Below are 6,632 nucleotides of genomic sequence, written 5' to 3' on the forward strand. Positions count from 1 at the left end.
ATGTAATTTTCGCCAACGCAGCTTCTTTTCAAATGCAAGTAAACTTTTGAATAATTTCAATTAGCATTATTTAATATTTAATTATTTTACAGCATTATTAAATATAGCATTATTTATTATGCCAAAAATAATGCTAATTTAAATGTTTCAAAAGTTTACTTGCATTTGATAATATGATGTCATGCATCCCACAAGCTGTTAAATGTTACATTCATACACATTATATGATATTATTGATATACTGGCAACGCGAGACATGAGAGTTAGTAGAGATCAGTGTTGTGTTTTGGATTTTTTTTACACGAGAGCGCACTGAGTTTACTTGTCGGAGAGCAGCGGGCAAACAACAAACGATAAAGGACAAAATAATGTTCTTTTTTAGCAGCATCATATGACCCCTTTAAAACTTTTAAAAATTTAATTGAAAACAAATACACATTAAATAATGTAAAATATTACTAAAAATATGAAACTATATTATAAAATTATGAAAACTGTAATAGTATGTGAATGACACTAAAATAGCACTGAGTTTAGCAGACAACTGGTTTTACTGCAGGACACGGATTACACCTTGTATATAATATGGTGACCAGTGCAAAATTTGGCCCAGCTATATTCAGAATTATTTAAAAGACATAAGCTATATAGAAAACTGACAACTAATCTATTTTGGCAGCATTTTCGCCTCCTCTTTAAAAGCTGACACACCTGTTTCCTTTGCTTACATGACTATGTATGATAATATTGTTAACCACATTTTATTATTAACACTTGAAAAAAAAAAATTCTGCTCTCTTTAAACAATATTTTCGATTTGCAACCCACCAGTTGAGAACCACATACCAATACAGATAATATTTTAAACCTCAACAGGATTGGGGGTGAAATAGTAAATCAAACTTTTTTTGCATTCAGAGGTGTATTTAAACACGAAGGACATTTTGGATCAGATTTTAGACAGATTTATTTGGCTTACAGCTTAAAGACACCTGTGAGCACATTAAATTGCTCCATATAGTGGACGGTTTGCATGCATGTTCATAAGCATGCAAGATACATATTTGTCCTATCTGCATGTGGTTTGGTAGCGTTTGCTTGTAAGCCTGTTCTCCCAGACATGCTGGAGAACCTTCTAGACTGCTGCTGCTCTCATACAAGTCTTTGTCTTCCTTTCTCTCCAGCGCTGTGGAGACGGTGGGACACAGGGTGGGCTTTCGACATGTCTGTCTGCCTCTCTGTCTCGCGAGCGCTCTCCTTTTCTGACAAACAAAGCTGCATGTAAATGTTCCTCTAGCAGACGCCCATGCATCTCTGAGCAGCAAAGCATACAAAAATCCTGTTGTATTTATTCTCTGCAGTTTCTACCATGAGTCTCTCTAATAGATCATGGTCGCACAGACCTGTCAGTATAAACCTGTTCTCTCACACTCATTTTTTCTCTCACTCAGTTGCATCGGCAACAATATCATTGCAATACTGAATAGAGAGGTCTACGGCAATTCCCACCCCTGGTACTGTATTAGCTCATGTTTTCTTACTTCTGTTTAATTTCCAGCCTCCTGATTTGAATACACTCACATGTCCATTTCAACAGGCTCCTGTACACACCTACATAGAAATATTACAGAATATTTATTGCGCAAACAGGTGCCAAGAACCAGGCTGGATTTATCGCAGATTGATAGAACCTTCGCTTCGCTTCGACTCAACTATGATATCATAGAGCTTTTGGAGTGGCGCGATGACCTCATGCCTAGCAACAGCAGAACGTCCAGGCAAAATAAAGGGTGACATTTTAGAGAGTCCAGACCTCTGAGCGCTCAAACGCGAGTGTGTTGGCTTACAGACGTTTTGACCCCCTTCAGGAGTGCACACAAAGGGAGGAAACATCCTGACCCCTGCGGTAGGGGACGGTGCCAAACCGGCAGGAAGGGGCAGGGCATTTGAACCGTCACTCACTTCCTATGCTATTTATCTGATTGTTTTTTCCCCAATGCCAGCAATCAGCCCTGTAGCTGGGCAAAACGGCTCAACAACACTGGCACTCGCACAAAACACAAGCCTGAGCTAGAAACATGACAGGAACAAACACTCCCAAAAAACAAAAACAGCCCAGATTCAGAAACTTCAGAGCAGAAGCTAAGAAGTAAAGCAGTAAAAGCCTATTTGTTTTCTACACAGATTAACTGACTTTGGCATATAAATAGTGTGATAACAAATAAACGTGTGTATTTCCTTCTGAAGTCACAGTCAGTTGTTTAATAGCCGAATCCTCATCAAATTCACAGCAAATGTATTACTTCAAATCAATCAATGACTGTGAATGCCTGTTCACACCAAGAATGATAACGATAACTACAACTATAAAGTTTGATTATTCTTTTTAATTCTAAAGCGGCCTTTGACCATGAGGTGAGAATTACCAGTATTTTTCCACTTTAATGTTATTCTGTAAATGTGAATTATGAATAATTATGACATAAATAATTATTTGATATTTATTTAATCATTATTTATGTTGAATAGCATGTAATAATATTTGTATTATTACAGTTTTCTGACTTGAGTTCACGTGTATTTTCTCAGTCGGGAAATTATTTTTCACGATGAAATTTGGGGGGTGGGCACATCGGGGCAGGGGATGGGGTCCGAGGCGATAGAAAAGAAGAGCGATGGCACGTAAAGAAAGGATGCGGGGTGGCCTGTGCGATGACATCATCCCTCATTTGTATAAATCTCAGTCTGAGAGCTGATTGGTCACGGGCGGGAGAAACCGAAGCCGCTCGCGCGATGATTATTTTACGATGATGCTTCTTACATCCGTTTCGGAGAACCAGAGGACAAATATTTTAATCGATCGCTCAGGCATGACACCGAAATGAGGAACTGAAATCTGCGTTCTGATTCGGTTCTAGTACATACCGGTTACATTGGTACCGGTACCATATTGGTACCGGGTTTCGGTACCCAACCCTGCATCTAAGACATAGATTGTTTTTGGTTGCCGAGTTTCCTTAACTTCAATCATGGCTTGTGTGATGAATACTAGGGGTTTATGTCACACTCCAGAATTCCCCAAAGACTTAACACGCCTCAATGAACTAATACAGTGACATAAACAAGACCTCAGATCTCAGTATACACATTACTGATGATACAAACTATATAGGCAAGCAGATGAGGTCAGAAGAACGCAACGCTCAGCATTTTCTTTATAATCACTTTCTAGCCGCGCAAAGTTAGTTTTCTATATTCACCGGACATGCGCTTTCCCATGCCACTGTTCTATAGAGTCGACAGTCCTACAAAGATATCACTACCACTATTAGTTTTAACAATATGCAACCACTTTATATCGACATAAAAAATAATTCAAAACCGCCTACGAGTATTGTAGCTGCAAATTTTAACCGGAGAAGACGTGCTATCGCACGGTGACCGAGGGACTGTCTGACACTCCATTCACTAGGTTAAAACATCCAATGTATTTTTTTGGAACATGGAAAAAAAATATTTAAAAAAACTTTAGACGAATTTCAGTAATTTTTCTAAGAATAATTATGTACTGTATGTACAGTGAGGAAGATATTGGAAAAATTCCAACTGTAATAAGTCAGTCTGGTCACTAGGAACATACTACAACATTTGGAACACCAAAAATCCCATTTTGGTGAATTACTGTAATTTTTTTCTTAAAAATATTTGTGTGCTATATATACTTAGGGGTAGTATTGTCTAAGGCGAGATATTGGCAATATATATTTAGTCAGTTTACCCTCTAGGCATTTACTATAGCCCTGTAAACATTAAATTTAATTAATTATTGGACTTCGTTTTGTACTGAGGTAAATTTGCAGACGATCCCTAAAGCAGCCTAGGTGAATATGCAGCGAATAAACCTAAAACTAACTTTACCGACTGTTTTCTATGGGAGAAAAAAGCCTTAAAACCATTTAAACCACTTTGTGGTTTGTGTTAATATTCTGGACTCATCTGCTTATCTGTACATAGTATATTTTATTAATTAGACACCGAATTTGGTCATTTATTATGAAACAATAAACCATGTTAAATGTTTTCTTTATGGGAAAAGTTTAACGTGCAGTATTCTGGTTTCATCTGCTTGCCTGCATACTTTGCATCATCATCAGTAAGGAGTATTCTGAGTTTGGTCCTTTAATAGCTATCATTGTGTTAGTCCACTGAGCCGCGTGAAGCGTTTTCTTTACAACAGATTTCTGAGGGGAACCACGTGAAACCTTGCGCGTTACGTTTATATTCGGAGTACATCTGCTTGCCTGTATAGTTTGCATCATCAATAAGGTGTATAGTGAGGTTGGTCTTGTTTATATCACTGTATTAGTTCATTGAGGCGCGTTAAGCGACGTTTGGTCTTCATCAACACCCGCTTGCGCCACCTGCTGGTGAGTGGCTAAAAGCAGATGGAGATCATGCATCGATACTCTACTGCTATTCCTGCAGTTCCCGGATGTGCAATGCTGAATTTGAACCAGTGAATTTGTGGAAGCTAATTTGTAAAGTGAAATAAAATGGACAGAAAATTGCCTGTAGAATATTATACAATATACATTATATATTTAAACAGATTGGCTATTTCGGAAGTGAACTCTGGAAAGTGAATATGAATTACTGAATTTTTAATTATGAAAATGTCTTGAATTGAAATATTCACAGTTGAAATAAACAACTATGTTAAATTTCAGCCCCTAAAAATGCAAACCCTGAAAATATAAGGCATTAAAATGAAAGCACTGTTAATGCAATGCATTATTTTTTCAATTCAACATGCTTTTTTTGTTTCAAAGACATTTGTCATTGTTTTTCTTCCATACACACCTTTTAGATTTTTGATATTTATTCAACTAAACGGTCAAATCTCCAATGTGAATAAATCGCCATTCCGAATCACTTTTTATCACTGAGGTGCCATGTAAATTTATTTTTACAGACATTCACATGAAAAACAATTATCGTCTGAATGGGGCTTATTACTGTAACATGTTGGTTGTTAATAATTCTGGCAGAAATAATTATTGTATAATTATTCAGTCATGATGTTGATTAGCCCTAGAAAACCTACAGACCTATTGGAGTCCACAGCACAACTATAAAGATAACAACACAGAGGAACAATGTCATTCAGAGCCATTTTGTTTCCACTGATGAAGGATTAAAACATTAACAGCCAATTCAGAATCCACCCGATTTTAAGTGGCAGCAGTGTGCTAATGATAGGCCTAACAAAAGGTCACCATGCATTGCTAGTTATAGATCGATCTTGGTGTAAACGGGCCTTAAATAAAAAGTTTTATATTGTACCATATTCGCAATGTTTATAATAATTTAAGTGCACACATTTGTCTTTTTGTTTCAAACTATTTGCTCAGTGATTCATCTCTCACCTGGTTGGTTTGGTTCATGACTCAGAACTTTTTGTTGATTTGTTTTTTTTTTCAAATGCTTACGGAGAAGACGACAATAAAATACTTCTTGGACCAAGCTGGGCACAGGAAAGGTGTTTGGTCACTGTTGCTCTATTCTATGCTAGGCCTAATATTCAGGCAACTCGATATATATCACAGAGAAAAGTCAAAGCAGTAAAACAAAAAGAAGCAACTCTCTGGAACGCAAAACACTCTGAAAAACACCAGAAACACGCTCAAAGCAAGCACGCAGATGAGTGTGTCGGCATTCATGCACGCGCGCACACACACACACACACACACCCCACACAGCCTCTTCTGCACGGGTGGAGATGTCAGCGCATGCAAATCCCGCGTTCAGCGTTCCGCACACACACACACACACACACACACACACACAGATGAGTTGGCACATGCAAGCGGCAGCGCGGTTACCCTGGAGACAGGAACATGCCGGCACTGCACCTGATTAACATTCAGCTTATGACCGCTAATGAAGCACACGCTCGTGCACGAATCACGCCCGAAACAGCCTCCAACAGCACGGAAATATAATGATTAAATAACATGATACCGCTGCGTTAATTACATTATGATGTCTCAGTGCATTAGATACAATTCATTTCTGAGAAGGCTTATGTACTTTAAATACAAAGGAATACATTATTTTATTTATTATTTTAAATGAGCTTTCACTACTCTCCTTTGGTTACTTCTGATTTCTCAAGCAACCTGTCAGAGTGAGCAACAGGATTTTAGCGAGTTTAATAATTAACTTGTGTATTTATACCCAAATTGTCATATTTATTATTTATATTAAAGGGGTCATATGATGCGATTTCAATTTTTCCTTTCTCTTTGGAGTGTTACAAGCTCTTGGTGCATAAAGAAGATCTGTAAAGTTGCAAAGACTAAAGTCTCAAAACCAAAGAGATATTCTTTATAAAAGTTCAGAGTCAGCCACACCTACCTAAAACGGCTCGTTCTAACACGCCCCCACATGTCTACGTCACGATGTGGGAAGATTTGTATAACGCCGCCCAAATGTTCACACAAAGAAAGAAGGCGTAACTTTTATTCTCGCTGTAGTATTGTTGTTTCCGCCGCCATGTCGTGAAGACGCTGTGTGTTTCGTTGTGAAAGCGAAACTACTTTGTTTGGCCTTCCAAAAGAGGACGATATCTG

The sequence above is a fragment of the Sinocyclocheilus anshuiensis genome, unplaced genomic scaffold (assembly GCF_001515605.1).
Source record: "Sinocyclocheilus anshuiensis isolate Anshui unplaced genomic scaffold, SAMN03320099.WGS_v1.1 scaffold62, whole genome shotgun sequence".
NCBI lineage: Eukaryota > Metazoa > Chordata > Actinopteri > Cypriniformes > Cyprinidae > Sinocyclocheilus > Sinocyclocheilus anshuiensis.